Here is a 20,558-nt window from a genome sequence, read left to right on the forward strand (position 1 = left end):
ATTTAAAAAGAGAGAGAGAGAGAGAGAGAACAAAACGGGAAGCAAGAAAGGGGCTGCTTTATCGTTCCAGAGATGGATGGATGACAGGCAAGGATCCCTATGTTCTCACCTGTCACCTCCCGCGCCAGAACTCCAAACATAAAGTGCTACACATGTGTGGGTCTTTTCTTAGAGAAATGGTTTACAAGCCCACTTAACAACAATAAAAAGTGATTTATATCACCTCCAAATATATGTGTATGTGTTTGTGTGTGTATATATATAGATATGTATGTGTGTGTGTGTGTATATATATATATATATATATGCACCTTTATCCTTTAAAAAATGTAAACCTGTGATTGCCAGAAAGATATCTTCTGCTAGCTCTGCTCTGGGCAGTTTGTATTTGCAGTGAAACCGTCACCACCCACTTCCCATTCAAGCCGAGATTCTACAAGGCAGGCAAAGTGAAAGGAAGCACGAGTCAGTCCGTTGTCCCTCTCAGAAAGCAGCTCAGAGCAAAGCACAATGCTGGGGAGAGGCTGGACTGCTCCACGACCACCTCTTCAGGACAGGAGGAGGGCTCCGGAGCCATTTTTCACGAGGTTCACAAGAAAATGTCAGCTCACAGCTGCTAGTGCACTGCCAGAGTGCATCTTAATTTGGTCCAGAGGGACCCAGGCAGTCACCCTCACGGAACATTTTCTTAAAGAGTCCATTACCAATTGCAATCCCTCCGCTCAGAGCATCTTCTTGATACAGTTTTTGGCAATCATCGCACGGCAGAGACCTGCATTCTATTCAAAACTAACGCTTCCTCCCATTTCCTCTTCAAATCATGTGAATTAGACACTTGGGAGGCGAAGGAAGAAAAGAAAAGAAAAAAAAGGATAAAAAAAAAAAAAGGCGCCTCTCCCCACTCGCCACCCCTCCCAGCTTCTTGACTAATACCTCTGGGCAGTTTACTTCGGAAGAGAGCATATTCCTGACCAGGGCACAATGGCAAATTGGCACACACGCCGCTGCTATCACAGGCAGCAAGGCGATGCTTTCTTTGTAAAAACACAGGAAAATGCACACGCTGGAACAAAAGACACTCTATCTGCACAGCAAGAAACAAGGGCAATTATGCATGTGTTTGACACACATCTGTACCCACTCATTTAAATAAAAAAAAACAAGGCTTCTGATCTATTTTAATTATGACATATTGTATTCTTTCCCCAAGCCAGGTCCCAAGAAGATTCGTTCTCCAAGCCCGGGCTCCAAGAGGAGGCGGTGAAAGGCACTGGGCTGGGAGAACACCTAGTGTGTGCCTTTGTTGGTGGGGTGCCATTTCAAACTTACTATATTCGAACTCAATTAAGTGGGGAATCAACATAAGGCAAATGAAGTTGGCTACCTTCGAATTATTCCGACAAGCTGAGAGACGCCAAGTCAGCAGATATTTGCTGTTTACATTTCAACAATAACCCAATCATGATTTGCAGCCTTCTGGAGCAAAATGCCAACTACTCTCCAAGCAGCCACCTGGCAATCTGGGGCTCAGACACACATCCTGACTCAGAGGGAGACATCATGACAGCTCTCCACCGGCTGCCGTTAGACAAAAGCTCCACAAGCCCACGGAAGGCGCTGGGGAAAGGAGCTGCGAGTGGAGTCAAGTTGAGGTTCACAGCTGGAGGAATATGGCACAGCCTCACCCAAGGGTTGGGGAGCAGAAGGGCTCGGAGGCTATAAATAGAAAACGCACACACAGACATAGACAGATATGGAAGCGAGAGCCCGGTCAGTTTGAGCTTACCAACCTGGAGCGGAGCTCAGGGGAAGCCGCCGAGCCGCGCGTCCTGGCCCACCTCTCCATGGTCCTCAGTCAGTGTCTTCTCAAACCACCTGTACTGATCCAACACATGCTCAGAGGAGATGCGCGTCTTGATGGATGTTTTCAGCATGGATGTCTAGAATTTTCCTCTCTGAGCCAGACACAGCCACACAAAACTGCCGCTGAGGTCTTTTGTTTTTCCTCCTCTCAAAGATGAAGCATGCAGCACACTCCTCTCTCCCCCTCGCTCTCACTCGTCCTCTCTCCCCCACTTCCTCTCTCTCTTCCTCTCTCCTCGGTCTCGCTTACGCTCGCTCTCCGTGGCTCTTTCCCCACCCCCCACCAGCACCCTCCCTGGATTCCCGATTCCCAGTCTGGGTCATTTACATCTCTCAGCAGGAGAACTTGTGTTATGCACACGCCTGCCTCTCACTTTTGGGTTTCCTCTGGGAAGGGGCGGGGGGCCGGCTCTAGGTGAAGTCAGGTGACCTCTCCGTTAAAAGCCAGTCAAAAGGATGGAGTGTGTGAATCTTAATACACACACAGACATATTTACATTACAGAGCAGCAGGAAAATCTAGCTCCTAGAGATTAAGCATTTTTGTTTTTGCTTTCATGGTCCCCTTTGAAGCTAGTAAAGTATAATGAAATGTAATTAAACTTTTCAGCGTTAATAACAAGGCTGTATCCTTTCAGAACCATCCAACTGAACAATTCCTTTAAACTTGTGAGTATGACTGCTATTTTTCTTTTTCTTTCCAGGGTCAAAGTATCCATCATTTTACCATTTTTACACACTTTTCCTAAATTGGTCTTTTCTTTGTTATTCACTTCAATTATCCCAAAGTTAAGGACTATTATAAAAGACAGTAACAATAACAATGATGCAAATAGAAAATTGAGTGACAAAACCCTAGAGCCAACAGCATGAATAGAAATCAATAGTTCCCTATTGTGGAACCAGATTCAATAATGAGCAACTTTTTGCTCCTAGGCAAATAACTTTTCCCTTCTCTGCTCCAGTGTCTGTCTAAAAATAGAAAATGAATGCAAGAAGTAGAGCAAATATTCCCCGCCCCTCCCCTCAACCAAACAAGCCTGGTAGAGAAAGCTGTCCAGGTACCTGGATCACACAGTAGGAACACCCAGGGTACCAAAGCAGCAGGGAGAAGTCGTTAACCCCATTCAGTTAACCCCATTCAGTGTGACAGATACATTTACACTCTTCAGACCTGGTCCTTAAAGAGTACATTTGTCACCACCCCCACAGTCTCTGCTGCAGTTTTGACATCCAAGGGAGCACCTCTCTTCTATTTCTACCACTGTACAAAGGAGAGAAACGTAGTCTGCTCCTAGGAACACTGCAAGAAAAAAATGAGATGATCTTCATCAGCGATTCTGAGCACTCAGATGAAAAAGTACTTTATAAAGCTGAGTGAGAAGCAACTAGAAGCAGGATGCACACCTGTGTGGAGAGAATAAGCATTAGAAGCAGCCCTCTCCTGCGGCCACTGTAGTTCTATGCATGGACACTGAATTTCAAGAGCATGATGATGCTGGTGCCTCAGCAGAAGGGGACAGGACTGGGGGTGGGGAGAGCGGCCATGGAGTCTCACTATCCCTACCCCAGAGGGAGACATCGCGGACTCCTGCACAAACAGCCTCTCGCTCTGCTCTCTCCGGACTGATGTTGAGACAGGATGCTCCAGCAGAAACAGCGCATGTCCCCTCGGTGCACACCCTTCACACTGGCCACGAAATGAGGAATGATGAAGCGCTGCTCTCGCTTGTTTTAATTTTTTAAATCTTAAAAAAAATTATTAAAAAGAACAGATTTCATGTGTTTCACAGACACAGTTCTAATTACATAATGATACTTTCCTCCTAGCCTCCCTAGATTTTTAAAATCTTTACTTTGCATGGACAAGACCCCATTTAAGCTTTTAAAATAAGTTATATGCTAACTCGCTGCAAATTTAGCTTCAGCTTGCACTATAGAAATTGAAACCAAAACATAGGACAGTTATAAAAAAAAATCTTCCCTCAGAAAAATAATTCAAATTTGGCAAACTTAGGAAGAACTAAAACTTTATATGATGAAAACATACAGGATTTCATTTTACAGTTTCTTAAAACAAAACTGGCTGTTCTGTCATATTTTTTTCCCCTAGCATTGGGTGTCTTTATTTTTTGTTTATTCAGACTTTAATTTAATTTTTTCTCTACCTCACCTTTTGGCCTTTCTTTTTTGGACTTGGAGTCACTTTCCTTGAATGTGCAAAATGTTGGCAATGAAAGAGAATGAGAAAGACCTCTTGAGCTCTATCAGATAACATATACACTTGAACATAACCACTAGTGTAGAGCAACTTGCAAGTCCTATGCTATTCTAACAAAGAAGCATGATGAATATGGACTTTGTACAACTATTTTTTAAATAAAATCAAAGCATCTTGATTTAAAGAGGGTTATTAAAGCTCACCAATGACAGGTCAATGCAAAAAAGAATAGATTAAAATAAATTAGCAAAAATGTTACTGTAAATAACTCCAGCTAGTGCTCCAAAATGTCTTTCACTACTCAAGGAACAAACTAAAGTACTGACAGAGAGTAGAATTAATCTTTACTCATGTACTCATTTATTCATTGAACACCACTGCCATGCTGGGCATTATACCCAGCACTGAGGGGGACAAGATAATTAAAATGGAATATGAACCCTTTCAGAAACTCAAGATATATATACCATTAACATGCAATAGAGATTAGTACAAAGTCCTGTGGAAAATCAGGAAGAGAAAAATGGGAGGCAGAGCAGTTAAATACAGAAAATGACACTTGAACTGAGCCTATAATAATGGGTCATTTTTTTTAGGAAACAAAGCAGAGTCAGGATGATTGCAGGCAAAAACACACAAAGAGTACAATCAAACAGGGACTGTGTACAGTGTGTGGCTGGACTCTGGATGCCTGAGTGATTGGAAAGGTGGACTGGAACACATTGATCTTGAATGCTCTGCCCAAGTACTCGTATTTTATCAGCTGCAATGGCAAATTATCGAAGTTCCTGTGGCTAGTAAATGGTATGGCTCACAAAGATTATTTTGGCATCAGGGAGAAAGGTGAATAGGAACACTGTTTCCCACACTTTCCTACTGATCCATATGACCTTAAGTGATTAAAAAACAAACAAACAAACAAAAAAACACCAATTCTACCCTAAATCGGAGAAGTCCAGGAATATTTAGCAACTGCTCCAGGCAATGTTTGTTATCAGAAAATATTGGGAATGCTGGTTTTGTGTGGTTTTCAACCCTAGCTGAGTATTAAATCAAATCCAGAATACCTCTAGACCAATTAAATCAGAATGACTGGAGATAGAATCCGGCAGTATTTTAATCTCAGGTGATTCCAATACAGCCATAGTTGGTAATCACTGCTTTGGGAAAAGAAGTACCAGCAGGAAGATCTTTTAAAAACTGTTGTAGAGGATATTTGGATGAAGCGGAACTCAATTAGCCCAAGTAAAGAGGCATTCATGCTGCAAAATATACTATCTCAAACACAGGAAGCACAGTTCCACCATGACAGGCCTCACAGGACCTGCAGCTAAAAGACTGTTATGAACAAAGAATCCCCTTCTCTCTCCCTCCCGGGAGCTGTACTATCTCCTTCTTCTATCAGTCTGTCTCCCACGCTTATCCAGCTTCTTAACTACTCTGCATGATCCAACATGGCGTCCTATTGTGTCCAAGGTTGTCTTGTCTTAGAGACAGCAGTATTCACCAAACAGGAAGAGAAATTTCTTTGGTCTTGTCAGTCAATTCTTGAGTCGGTGGGCAAAGACTGTATTGGTTGGGCTGGTTTCCTTAGTTTGCCACACATCCTTTCACTTACAAAGTCAGAGTGACTACCTGGCCCATATTCACTTTGCAGGGGCTCTGGTCAGAGAAGGTTTGAGAAAGTCACAGGAGGGCAGAAACACCTAAGTAGGTCCAATGCAGAAACAATAGTTCAGGCAAGAGAAGCTTAAGAAGGATTGCATATAGGCCGGTGGCAGAGAGACTAAAAGTCCCAGATGCTTTCAGGAGTGGAATTCACAGAACCTGGAGACCAAGAGGATGTGAGTGACTTGAAAAGAAAGAGTCTGGGGGCAGCACCGTGGCGCAGCAGGTTAATCCTCTGCCTGCGGCGCCGGCATCCCATATGGGCACTGGTTCTAATCCTGGCCACTCCATTTCCAATCCAGCTCTCTGCTATGGCCTGGGAAAGCAGTGGGAGATGGCCCAAGTCCTTGGGACCTTGCACCTGCATGGGAGACTGGGAAGAAGCACCTGGCTCCTGGCTTCGGATTGGCGTAGCTCCTGCTGTTGCGGCCATTTAGGGAGTGAACCAATGGAAGGAAGACCTTTCTCTCTGTCTCTTCCTCTCACTGTCTGTAACTCTGCCTCTCAAATAAATAAATAAAATCTTAAAAAAAAGAAAAGAAAGAGTCATAGCTGAGGAATAAACATATGTCTTCATCTACATGATAAAACAAACACCACTGGTCAGTGAAGAATGTATACCTGGCTTTGAACCCTACACTTCAGACATGTATAGAAGCTTAAAAGGTAAAGGAAGTCGAAAAATTAGTAATGAAAATTGGTTTATGAAGATATTTACACAGAGAATCATATACAAAAGTCATTATTAAGCCAAACTCGATACTTCTTTATACTGAAAAAATTTTTTCACAAAACAGATTGGGAATACTTACGATCAAATAGGATGAATATACACATTTTACACCATGAAATATTAAATGACATACAATATTCTACACAATCTCATTCTTGCTTCATCTTGCACGAATAGTTTTGTCAGGCTGAACTTAGCTGCTGTCTCTGACTCACACAAGCCCTTCCGCACACGTAGCCTTCGCTTCCCCTGCCTGCAGGGCTCTCTCCCTTGCCTGCCCAGCTACGCCTTCACCTGTGCTTCATGGACTCGCTGCTAACATCTGCACATGAATTCATCTCTCTCTTGTAGTTTACAGTGAAGGTGCGCCAGAATTATAGCAGCAGCAGCAGCAGCAAGGATCATAAGACTAATATAAGGCTCTCATATTAGTGCTAAAGGATTTAGTTCTTTTAATTCTCACAATAACTCTAGGAGGTACTATTATCAACATTTAACCACGGAGGAAAGGAAGTCTGGAGAAATTAAATATGCAAGACCCAAGGCATTCTGTGCTCCATGAATAATCTCATATCATATATTATTCCCCAGATCATCTGCAAACCAAAATTTAGTAGTTGATAATATCAGAAGAGTAATGATTCTGTTTTGCTGTCTTCTTTTTTGCTTACTGCTAAAGACTCAATTTCAGGCATTGTACTTTCTATGTCTGGTTTTGAAACCTTTCTCTCTCATTTTTGAGCCAGGTGACCAAAGGTGAGTCACCTAACATCTCTATGTCTCAGTTTCCAGACCCATAAGGCTGCAATGAAAACATGTTTAGGGGCCTGCATTGTGGCACAACAGGTTAAGTTACCACCTACAACATCAGCATCCCATGCTGGCACTGTTTTGATACCTGGCTGCTCTGCTTCCAATCCAGTTCCCTGCTAATACAGCTGTGAAAGTAGGGGAAGATGACCCAAGTCCTTAGGCCCGTGAATCCATGTGGGAGATCTGGATGGATTTTGAGGCTCTTAGCTTTGGCCTGTCCCAGTCTCAGTCATTGTGGCCATTTGAGGGATGAACCAGTGAACAGTAGATCTCTCTCTCTCTCTCTCTCTCTCTCACTTTCTCTCTCTTCTGTCCTCTCTCACTCTTTCTCTGTAACTTTGTCTTTCAAACAAATAAATAAATTCTTTATTTTTTTAAAAAAGAGTCTACAAGTAGTATTGAATATAATGCATGGAACAAGTATGTACTCATTAAATGCTGATTATTCATTTTATTATCATTACTGTAGCTATTAACAAGTGAGAAGCAAATTTCTATGTATTCCTTCTACTCCAGAGACAGTTAAAGGTGAAAAAACACCAGTCAGTGATATTATTAAACAATGTTTATGGAGCTTTCAGTCATTCTAATTTACAAAACTACTGTTGTTTGATTAAATTAGGAAGTTTGCACCAGCTGTTCAACTAATCATACACTATATACATTGCTTTATTATTAGAGTCGTAGTATATGATCTCTTGAGACATTTGTGATTCTTTCCTGGCAAGCTGAAAGTAGAAATTCTACAATTTCTAAAAAGCTATCACTGGGCCGGCACCGCGGCTCACCAGGCTAATCCTCCGCCTTGCGGCACCGGCACACCGGGTTCTAGTTCCGGTCGGGGCGCCGGATTCTGTCTCGGTTGACCCTCTTCCAGGCCAGCTCTCTGCTGTGGCCCGGGAGTGCAGTGGAGGATGGCCCAAGTCCTTGGGCCCTGCACCCCGTGGGAGACCAGGAGGAGCACCTGGTTCCTGCCACGGGATCAGCGCGGTGCGCTGGCCGCGCCATTGGAGAGTGAACCAACGGCAAAGGAAGACCTTTCTCTCTGTCTCTCTCTCTCTCTCACTGTCCACTCTGCCTGTCAAAAAAAAAAAAAAAAAAAAAAAAAAAAAAAAGCTATCACTTTCCTTTTACCATGAAGTTAAGTATTAATTCTTCTTTTAAAAAATCAATGATGCTTGCTTTACCTGTAAACTATTTTCTTTTTACTAATTAAATATTTCCATGGAACATTTCTAACCATCAAAGACATGTTGCTAGCAAACCAAATTTCATTTACGTGTGCATCATATTTGTCAGTTGAGTACATGTTTTGTTCAGATGTGATACCATATTTATATCAAATCACAAATAGATCAGTTATTATAGGACAGTGGGAAAATAAATTCTACATGAGAATTGCAAGGTTTACATATTACAAACTATAGGCAAGCATAACCTCAAGAAAATTATCTGCTTCTCTTTTTAACTAAATAGATTATTGATAGTAAGAAGTAAAAATCCCATTGTAGATGGCCTGTATGAGTGTGGACTAAATGACTGGTGCTTTGTACTGTTGATCACTGGGTGTGTATGCCATACTTAGTGTTTGAAGAGCCTGGATCTTTTAGAACTTTCCCCGCATGACTCAGGCTACATGACAATTTTCATCAGAAACAATTCATCTCTTTTTGACTGTTTATGTCAAACTAATACATTTTAAGCCACTGTCAAAGTATGCTGCTCTACTTGAAGTTAGTTCCATGTATATGCATGCACACTTGCATAATTATCTTAGGGAATAGTCAAAGTTTGATTACCTCATTGTAAGAGAAGAAAAGTAACAGGCAGGAAATTCATGCTTTGGATTTGTTTTTTGGTTTTGACTAATTAGGCAAAGCCAGTGCTTTAAGAAAAGTCTGCTAATCCAGCAGAGTGTCTGAGATACAGGGCTTTAGCAACCCTGACTTCACCATTTCCTAGCTGTGTGGCACTCAAAAATTATCTATCTGTCAAACGGGGTGATTTCTGTCTCATAGAGTTCCCAGGCATTAAATAAGATACTGCAAGCAGAGTGCTTAGGTCAATGCCTAGCACACTACCACTACCATCTCCCCACCATCATTACCACTACCTCCACCCCCACGTCATCATCATCACTATCACCACCAGTGTCACATTACGACCACCACTGCCACCATCATCACCATCACTATCAGCAACATAATCACCATTATCATCATCAGTGCTACCATCAATATTGTCACAATTACCACCGTCTCCATCATCATCTTTGCCGTTATCACCCACACCCTCCTCCTCCACTTCCTCGTCCTCCTCACCACCATCATAGCCAATATTTGACACACACCAGACATTGCTGTAAGTGAGAACGCATTAAGTGCTAGCCTCCATCATCATTGTTATAAAACTTTCTTTTACTGGCTTTTAGCTCATGAAATTGCATATTGTGTTCCAATTACCTTGATCTAAACCATGCTGTCATGTTCTGTTGGGCTCTAGTCAATGTAAAAGCCCACTTTAAATACACTGAGTACATAAGGTAAATAAAGGGGCGGGGCATAAAATACTTTTCCTTTTCCTAGTCTTTCCTCTCCAAACACAAGGCTCAGGATCAGACCTTGCAATGGGAGGTTCTTCCTGCATGATTTCTAAGCCCCCTGAAAGCCACTCATCATGCAGTAACAATGCAAAGATATGTTTAATATGATGGTGAAGACCAAAGCAGAAATCAGTAGCAGCACTGTCCCTAAGGAGTGGATGTAAACAAATCCCACTGTTGACAGCTATCCTGTATGGATCTGCGTTTCTGATCTCATAATGAGTCATCCCAGTTCTGTCTCCTACAAACCAGGCAGAATGGTGATCTTTATTTTCTCCAGAGGTTCATGTTATTCCATAGCCCTCTATCCACCTTACCTTGACACCCCAACTAGAGGGGCATAAATGAGCATAAGGGGTTCACTTCCTCTATGAGACAAAATTTGCCAGAGTGGAGCCTTGACAACATTTTAAGATGAATGACTTTGTTGTCCACACCTTCCACCTTTTTTCTCTACCTTTAAACCACTTACTGGCACTTTCCCCATTCCTTTCAGAGGCATTCTTGCCTTTGATTCTCACTTCATAAGAAAACCCAAATTCAGTAGAATATGCTGAGTAAATTAGTATGTGTTACCTACATGGTACTGGAGAGTTTGTACAACTTCTTAAGATGAAAACATTTCTTAGTGGTAGAAAGTTAGGGGACTCAATTAACTTGAAATATTTCTCATATAGCCCAATTTCCCATCAAAGAAAAGGACATGCATAGGGAGGAAGTTGTACATATACTCTGATCTGATTCACCTAGCACTGAGAAAGACAATAGTGCACAGACACCTTGGTTTTGAATTGACACTGCACCACACGCTAATTGTGTGACTTAGGGCAAGTTAATGCCAGTGAGCCTTAATTTCCTCATTTGTAAAATACAAATACAGAATGCAGTATTTAAGCTCTTGGATATTTTGTGAAAATAAATGTAACCATGTACTTGCTAGCACAGAACTCAGCCCATTATAGGCTCTCAAGAAACAGGACTTTTCTTCTTACCCTTCCTAAGAAGTTATTCACCCACTAAATAACCACTTTTTTCCAGGCTTGATCATCTTCTATGGGTCACCCAATCTGCTCACATCTCTTTAATTCACCTGTCATATACACCAAGCTCTTTCAGCATGAGAAGTTTCCTGTAGAAGTCAAATGTGCTCTTGCAAATATCTAAATTTTAGTCAAGAAGCCTACACTCTGTAAGGCACCAGAGGAACTTGATAAAATCCAAATCAAGATAAATTGTATTGAGAAAGAGGGAGGGAATAAATGAAAGGAAAGAAGAAGAAAGGATAGCAAAGAAGGAAGAGAGAGAAGAAATAGCTAACTGTTCTACCTAAGCTCTGGAGGTAATACCATCACCAGTGTTCTGACTGAAGTCTGTATTAGGATTCAGGAGACCCAGCCTTGGATAACTAACTTTGTGTCAATAACCCTCTCTATGAAATAGTTACTAAACATTTTCAAGATCTCAGATCACAGATTCAGGCTGCATGAGATTACTTTTCTTGAGAACCTTTCAACATCAAACCCTATTAGGCTGTGACCCTGGTGCTGTGGGCAAGGTGAGTTCTATGTCTATGTCAGATGGCTTAGTGCTTTACTCACATAACACCATTTAATCCCCCTGCTGGTATTATTATCCCTCCTTTTGAGAGAGTGTAGTTTTGACTCAGAGAGCTTAGGTGACCTTCCCAAGCTCAAACAGCCAAAGGGACAGAACAGAGATTGACAATACCTTTCAATATAAAGCGTCAGGTCCTTTTAATTGCATCATGCTGCCACCCTCTGGGACAGAGATTGGAAATAAGGCCATTAAGAAAATCAAACCTTAATTACATGAAACATTAATTCAATGATATTTTAGATAAATGTGAACACTACTGCAACTGTCATGGAAACTTGTGTGAAAATGTCCTTTTATGGGGATGGTGTGTGGCTTAATATTTAACAACTGGCTCTATGAAAAACAAACTGGGAGCATTTGCTTACTTTTGTAGAGTAAATGTGCCCACCATGTTCAATTTTAAGCTATCAACTTACAAATGTGTACAAACTTACAAATGTGTACAAATGGCTCTTTCAAGCCCATGCTAGCCATTTTCAGCAAACTACTCTGTGTGGGTCTGCCTTCCCATGTGTGTGTACCCTAATGCCATATTCTGGGAAAAATAAGAAAGCGAACTATCAGCCCAGACAGTCTTCCTCAAGTTAGTAATAGTACCTACAAATACAGTGTTTCAATTTTGCCTTAATCAGTGTCCCTATTTTTGCAAAGTTTGCTGATTCCTAGTGTACCTCTCTAAGTTTCAATACACACCTGTCAATATTCCCAGGAAATAAAAGAAAGCAAACACTGAGCCTCCCAATCTTGACCTTCCCATTTTCTTCCACATTATGGATGGTTCTTGTATCACTTTTGGATGAACATTTTCAAGATTCCTCCAATAAAATAGCAGGTGATAACTGGTATTTGTCAGTTCTGTCTTAGCCAAGAGCCATTAGGGGAACTTGAAGGAAAAACAAAACCATCCTATGGTGCTGAGTTCCTTATTCTTCGCTGTCTTTTTTTTTTTTTTTTTTTTTTTGACAGGCAGAGTGGACAGTGAGAGAGACAGAGAGAAAGGTCTTCCTTTGCCATTGGTTCACCCTCCAATGGCCGCCGCGGCCGGGGTGCTGCGGCCGGCGCACCGTGCCTATCTGAAGGCAGGAGCCAGGTACTTCTCCTGGTCTCCCATGGGGTGCAGGGCCCAAGCACTTGGGCCATCCTCCACTGCACTCCCTGGCCACAGCAGAGAGCTGGCCTGGAAGAGGGGCAACAGGGACAGAATCCGGCGCCCCAACCGGGACTAGAACCCGGTGTGTGCCGGCGCCGCAAGGCGGAGGATTAGCCTAGTGAGCCGTGGCGCTGGCCTAAGATTGATTCTCATGTCTTTTTTTTTTTTTTTTTTTTTTGACAGGCAGAGTGGACAGTGTGAGAGAGAGACAGAGAGGAACCTTTGCCGTCGGTTCACCCTCCAATGGCCGCCGCGGCCGGCGCGCTGCGGCTGGCGCACTGTCTTCTCTGTCTTAAAGTGCCACAACTGCTTGAATTCCCCTGGAATGAAAGTGAGGTGACTGACAAGCTGCAGAAAAATCACATGCATAATTACAGCACCTGAGCAACCAGTGGAATCATCCTTTGTGTAGACTTCCTCACAAATGAGACTCAGATAGGTTGTTGGGGGAATGATTCTGATTACCAAGACAATTTACTTTATTCATTTCCTCTGATTGTAAGATACAGAAAAAATAATATAGCAGAGGGTTAAATGTGAAGAGTCTACTATTCAAGAAATTTTGTACAAATGCCTGAGTTATTGCTCCCATAAATGCGCAGAAATTTCTCCCCATTGACAAAATAATAGAGGGAAAAAGAGAGAGAGAAGATGCTTAAAGTATTGCTGTTATGTAGAGGGAAAATGGGGTCTGAATTGAGGAACAACTTCCCTTTAAGAAATTATGACAGGGGGCAAGGAAATGTAAATGTAGGGCTAATTCAGGGCATGAATGGGTGGTAAGAATGGGTAAGATCATCCAAAAAGGCACTCCAGGTAGGAACAGAAGAAGGGAGCATCCTTACGTGAAGGGTGACAAGACGATCTGGAGCCCTTAAATGACACTGAGAAAGACCGTTCAAAAAAAAGGGAAAAGAAAACCAGGGTTTTGTGATCAGCTGTGTCACATACAGATCGAGTCAAGCAGATGAAACTTTTTTTTTTTTTTTTTTTTTTTTTGTAAAATGTGAAAGTACTAAACAGGCCACTGCAGTGAGAGACTAGAAGGGGAAAACACGGAAGCTTCTATACCTGAGTGTCCTCCCAGTATCCTCTTAGAAACTTAAACAGCACATACTCTTGGGATCTAGCCTTGACTGACTCTGAGTTGGTAAACGAGATTCCGTATCTTATTTCCTTGAATTTGACAGGACTTTGTTATGATTCTCACTATATTGAATTTTTGCACTTTTATTTTATTCTCATATCCAAGTAGACTGCAAACATACAGAGGGGAAAACCTGTTGCTTATGCTTTCATATACTCGACAGCACTCAGCACACAATCTGAGAAAAAAAATACTCACTTATGTGATGGTTAATTGGTCATCTTACTACTGCTCTTTAAGCTAACATCACGGAGGTGATCAATTATAATGAATATAGAGGCTTAGATACACACTTGAATAAAGACTGGAGTACCTTTTAATAACCAAACAAAAACTCTTTGATGCCAAAAATGACATCTAAGAGCTGTCCTGAAATGACCAGTAGTAGAAAAAAGGACTGTTTTCCAGAATGACTCTATGTCAGCTTTATTTCTGGAGGTGAAATGTGTCACTCTGAAAGTGTTTGTGTGTTCACATGATAAGAAAGAATGTAATTATAGCCATCCCTTGATAGTCTATTCATTTACAGTGTTATTTTGGAAACAGTAAGTTTTTAAATTGGGTTTCCAGTGTTTTTGCAAGGAAGTTCTACTGAATAGGAGATTGGATCTTAGCTCCCTATGGATTTTCTCCATTGGAATTCAATAAAGTATAATTGAATTACAATGGGTGAATCCACAAGGCATCAATTGCCAGTTCTCAGGTTGAAGAACTCTGTCCTCAGTTGGCCACACCTCTCAGTGCAGAGGCCCTGGCTCAGGTTTCTAGAGAACAGTGCTGCACCAGTGAACACCTGTGCGCATTGTTAAACAGCAAAAACTACTGTAGTTCAATAATTTTAGGAATTGAAGAAAAACTCACCATATTTTTATTCTAGCACACAGAATGTGGCCTACTTCTTTAAAATGTCAAGCACAGAAACACAGATTTTATTTAAAGAACATAGGAACATCCATTTCCTTCTCTGATTTGGTCTAGGGTATAGTTTTTCCCCATCGCTGATGGAATTTGAGCATGTTTTCTGAATCTCACGTTATTGCCACTGACACAGCGTCTCAGGGAGCTTTCAAAGGCATTATCTCATTGGATTATTATAATCATCCAATGAGACAAAGCAAGTAGGACAATTCCAATTCCAATTTTTCAGGTAATAAACTGAAGCTCAGAATGGTTAAGATAAGTTGAATCTGAGAAAAAGGCTTTAATGTTTTTCTGTATTTTTCTTACCATTAAATAAGGCAATAGCTACAAACTATTTTTTCCATCCTCTAAGGATCAAATGAGCAATACATGGAATAGGAAAAGATAAACAGGACTTTCTTTATGCATATACACTAAGTTATTATAGAAAAAAAAAACAGCTTCTGTAACCATCTACTTGCACTTAAGTCCATATGTCCATTAATGCAAAATATGTACTAAAATTCAAATTTACCAAGCAAATAATAAAAGTATCACTCTAGCGGTTTGTTAGAACTTCTAATCTTTTGAACTTTGGAAAAATCAAAACAAAATGAAACAAATATTTTATAAATTTAAATATGTTAAAGTGAGATAAAAATTTACATTCAAGGAAGATTTTTAATTTTGTTCTGCTCCAAGATAGTATGTTGAAAAGTCAGTTAGGTTTATGCAAGTCTGAGCTTGCCTATAAAATGGAAACTGAGTCCTTTTATTTAGAAAGCATTTTTATCAGTTTCTACATGCCAATAGTAAAAGTTATGGAGGTGGCCTATTTTAAGTTTTATAAATTTGGAAAGGCATTGAATTGAAAAGCTGTTTCAAGCTTTGCAAAATGAATTGTCTGTTTTGTCATCCCATCAAAAACACTGCCTTTGATATGACTTACTTTCAGGGTGTGCATCTCACATTTTTCCCTACTCTGTTATTTGTTTTCTTTTTTTGGGATTTAAAACTATGTCATTTACTCACATAATTGCTCCTCTCATGGCCATATCTCTACTCCCGGCTTTTCAGAAGGCCATACTATGTATTTCTCCTCTTTCCTGTCCTGTAGGTGAGTCATCTAATTCATCTGAGCTAAGCGTTGCCATCTATAAAATGAAAAGTCAGACAAGATATGCTTTATGATCTCTTCCAATTTTAAAACCTTATGCAGTTTCAGAGAAAACCTAAAGGGTCACACGATCTGAGGTGACACCCAAAGACAAGGGGGAGGAGAGTTCCTTTTCCAGTTTCTGCAAATAAAGGATGTGCACTTCCCTGGTGAAACTTCATAGCCTAGAAAATGACGCACTGAAAATGTGAGACAGAAAGAAGCGGGGAAGGAGGTGGGTAATGGGGCAGGGTGGGAGAGAAAAGAAAAAGAGGGCATCTACTGGGCATTTACAGATTGCGTGTATCAGAGGTAGGAATCAACCACTGAAATGCCCTCGGTATCTCCAGCAGACTCTTTCCTGTTTCCACAGGTCCAGAAAAAAACCTTCGTGTTAGCCATGCCTCTTCTCTGTAGCTTCTCTGATACCAAATCCTGCCAGCTGTACCTTCAAAAGAGACCCAGAATCTAACCCCTCTTCTTTATACTGACGACCAAAATCTAGGTCCAAGATCTCCTTATGTGTAATCTGCATTACAGTGATAACTTAAGTGGTCTTGTTTTTGTCCTTCTTGGTTAGACCAGTGAACTTGGTAATATGTAACTCAGTGGGTGGGCATTGCGGCACAGTGGGTTAGGTCGCAACTTGGGATGCCTATATCCCATGAGAGTGCTGCTTCAAAACTTGGCTATTCTGATTCCAATCCAGCTTTCTGTTAATGCATCCTCATTAAGAATTAGCTTTGGGGCTAGTGCTGTGGTACACCATGTTAAGTCACTGCCTGTAGCACTGGCATCCCATAAGAAAGCTGGTTCCAGTTGCAGATGCTCCACTTTGGATCTGCTCCCTGAGAATGTGCCTGGGAAAGCCGTGGGAGATGGTCCAAGTACTTGGGCCCCTGCCACCCATGTGGGAGACCAGAGATGGAGTTCCTAGCTCCTGGCTCTGGTCTGGCCCAGACCTGACTGTGGCAACCATTGAGGGAGTGAACCAGTAGATGGAAGATCACTCCCTCTCTCCTTCTGTGTTTATCTGTCTATCTTTCTGCAACTCTGTCAAATAAATAAATAAATCTTTAAAAAAAAAGAATTAGCTCTGTGTAAACATTAGAAATATATTATAAACTCTTACATTATAAAAAAATAATAATAGGGGCCTGCACTGTGTCATAGTAGGTTAAGCCTCAGCCTGTGCCACTGGAGTTCCATAAGGGTGTAGTTTGGAGACCTGGCTGCTCCACCCTGATCTAGCTCCCTGCTAATAGCAGCAGAAGATGGCCCAAGTGCTTGGGGCCCTGCACCCACATGGGATACTTGGAAGAAGTTCCTGGCTCCTGGCTTCTGATAGGCCCAGCTCCAACAGTTGTGGCCATCTGGGGAGTGAACCAATGGATGGGAGACCTCTCTCTCTTTTTGTCTCTCTCTTGCTCTGTAACTCTGCCTCTCAAATAAATAAATAAATCTTTTAAAAAAATAGTAGTCAATATGAGGTGCAAATTGGGTGAAAGTATAGATGATTAAAGAATGGCAGAATATTGACAGTGGAATTGGATAATGGTTATATAGAATTCATTATACTATTTTGTTAGCCTTTCATATATTTGAGGTCTTTTTAATGGAAATTTAAACATTAAAAACAGACTGAAAACAAATCCCAAAGTCTCAGTCTTGTTTTCTAGTTCCTCCAAAAATAGTTATAGGGGTGGGAGTTTGGCACAGTAGTTCAGACATCACATGGGATGCCCATATCCTACAGTGCAGTGCCTAAGTTCCAGGTTGGCTCTGCTTCCCATCACAGCTTCCTGCTAATGTGCACCCTGGGAGGCAGCAGATGCTGGCTCAAGTCCTTGGACCCCTGTGATCCACGTGGGAGATCAGATCCTTGCTCCTGACTTCAGCCTGGCCCAGCTCTGGATGTTGAGATATTTGGGGAGTGAACCAGTAGATGGAAGATTTTTCTTCCTATCTGCCTTTTAAATAAATAAATAAATAGTTTGTAAAAATGCTTATAACCACACTAGTCAGCTACCACTTTCTTCATCCTTTGCTTCCTCATCTATTCTTCACATTGAGAACACAGAACTCACGTTCCCCTACTTGTGATGTCCAGGTGCAGCCACCCCAGCAGACCCTCAATGAGCTTTGTGTTCTCACTATAGCAATCAACTGTAGGATGTTTCTCCATGAAATCAATTATGCCCAAGATTCATAGAATGGAATCAGGATGCTTTAGTAGAAGAAAGACCCCTATATGTCCTTTCCTTCCCTAATTGAGGCATGAAATAGTAATTTAAAAAACAATGTAGGCCGGCGCCGCGGCTCACTAGGCTAATCCTCCGCCTAGCGGCGCCGGCACACCGGGTTCTAGTCCCGGTCGGGGCGCCGGATTCTGTCCCGGTTGCCCCTCTTCCAGGCCAGCCCTCTGCTGTGGCCAGGGAGTGCAGTGGAGGATGGCCCAGGTGCTTGGGCCCTGCACCCCATGGGAGACCAGGAAAAGCACCTGGCTCCTGGCTCCTGCCATCGGATCAGTGCGGTGCGCCGGCCGCAGCGCGCCAGCCGCGGCGGCCATTGGAGGGTGAACCAACGGCAAAAGGAAGACCTTTCTCTCTGTCTCTCTCTCTCACTGTCCACTCTGCCTGTCAAAAAATAAAAAAAATAAAAAAAATAAAAAAAAAAACAATGTATGTGGCATAGTCTGTTTTTCCACTGACAAAGAATTTCTCCTCTGTGAATTCTTTGTAGTGGATACAGCTCTGTTACAGCCTTACTTATTCCAGATTGCCAATTTTTTATCTTTTGATTTGCAACCAATCAAAATGGACTCTCATCTTACAGCTCTCAGGTTACTCCATCCAAAATTTTCATTTTATTTGTTCTTTCTATCCTTCAAATCCTGTTTTAACTTTAGGGTGTGTATACAATTTCACAAATTCCCTTCAGTTGGCCCTTGACTGCCATTTATCTCAACTCCCTAACCTCTTCATTTCTTCATTTTAAATATGGGCACGTACCATGGTCCCTCCCATGCACACACAAAGCACTAAGTATAACACAAGTTAAAGTATTTGACTCATGGATGTTTAACCCCATCAGATTTCCATAGTTGAGAACTAGGCTAGGAAAGTGCTACATCTCTGTACCACCTTCTATTCATGGATTTCCTTTACCATGGGGAGTGTCTCGTGTTAATAACTCACTGAAGTCCTGTTTCCTCCTACCATTTACTATTGTCACAGCATTCTTGATCTATCTTTGTATCATGTCAGTCCTCTGATTACAGCACTTCAAGACCTTCCCTACTGCAGCTGATACAAAATCCAGCTCCTCCCTTCAGTGTGTGGCCTGTCTGCCCCTCAGCACTGTTGAGCTCCCTCCTCCCTTGGGGACACTGTCCAAATCTTCCTGGCTCCCCCTCATAAGGCAGATCCCACTGCCCTCCACCTGAGCCATTTGTTGGTTTTTACTGACACAGACAACAGTTTGCTTTACAAAGTTTTTTGTGTGTATTGGATTTTTTTTTTATGGTTCTATTCTATATTATTTTTCTTTTGGCATTTTCAAATTTAAGGTAAATAGATTTCATGTATTTCACATATACAGGTTTAAGAACATAGTGATACTTCCAACCATACTCTCCCTCTTGCTCACACTCCCACCCTTCTCCCCCCTTCCTCTTTTATTTCCTCTCTCAATTTTTACAATGATCTTTTCATTTTACTTTATACTCATAAGATTAACCATAGACTAATTAAAGAGTTCAACAAATAGTAAGAAGAAGAAGAAGAAGAAGATGAAGACGAAGACGAAGAAGAAGAAACACTGTACCTCAATAGTAGAGACACGGTTGTAAATAATCATTGAATCTCAAAATGTCAATTTCACTCCTATACATTGCATGTTTGGTACTCTACTAGTTACCACAGATTTATTTATTTGAAAGTCAGAGTTACAGAGAGAGAGAGAGGGGGGTATCTTCCATCTGCTGGTTTGCTCCCCATATGGCTGCAACTGCCAGGGCTGGGTGAGATCAAAGACAGGAGCCAGGAGCTTCACCCGAATTTCCCATGTAGGTGGCAGGGTCCCAAATACTTGTGTCATCTTTTGTTGCTTTCCCAGGCTATTTAGCAGGGATCTAGAGAGGAAGAGGAACAGCCAGGACATGAACCAGCACCCATAGGTAATGCTGGCATCTCAGGCGGCAGCTTTACCTGCTACACCACAACACTGGCTGCTTTAAATGGTTTTATTGCCTTGTAAGATAGTGAAGAAAAAAAATCTCCTATTTGGTGGTCATTCACTCCCTAAGCCTTAGCCAAATTAAAAACAGAGGATTGGGCAGTGAAAGGCAGTGAGTTAGGCTGCTGCACAGGACACCCACATTCCGTATTGGAGTACCTGGTTTGAGTCCTGGCTTTTCTGCTTCAGATCTAGCTTCATTTTAATGCACCTGTGAGCCTGACACCCAAATGCAAGATCCAACTGTCTTCATGGATCCTGATTTTGGCCTAGTTGAGTTCTAGTTGTTAGAAGCATTTGAGAAATAAACCAACAGATGGAAGATCTGTCCTCTCTCTGTGTGTCTGTCTCCCCCACCCCCGTCATTCTGCCTTTCAAATAAGAAACTAAACTAAACTAAAAAAAAAAAAAAAAGATGAAATGTTTATGGGGAACATTCATTTTAGCTACCTT

General features: G+C 41.7%; 1 protein-coding gene across 18 annotated transcripts in view; it reads right to left on the minus strand.

Annotated features, from left to right (window-relative positions):
* Positions 1-20,558, minus strand: part of MAGI2 (membrane associated guanylate kinase, WW and PDZ domain containing 2) — a 1,587,879-nt gene that overhangs the window by 845,452 nt on the left and 721,869 nt on the right. For 5 of the 18 annotated variants that reach the window (XM_070071230.2, XM_070071232.2, XM_070071229.2 and 2 more), the window contains exon 1: positions 1,791-2,264. The exons of the other annotated variants lie outside the window; for them this stretch is intronic. The gene's annotated coding sequence lies outside the window, so the exon portion shown is untranslated. Of the gene's footprint in view, positions 1-1,790; positions 2,265-20,558 lie in introns of those variants that run through there. 18 annotated transcript variants of the gene reach the window in all.

Source organism: Oryctolagus cuniculus, chromosome 3 (assembly GCF_051225735.1).
Source record: "Oryctolagus cuniculus isolate XC-2025 breed Fujian yellow rabbit chromosome 3, ASM5122573v1, whole genome shotgun sequence".
NCBI lineage: Eukaryota > Metazoa > Chordata > Mammalia > Lagomorpha > Leporidae > Oryctolagus > Oryctolagus cuniculus.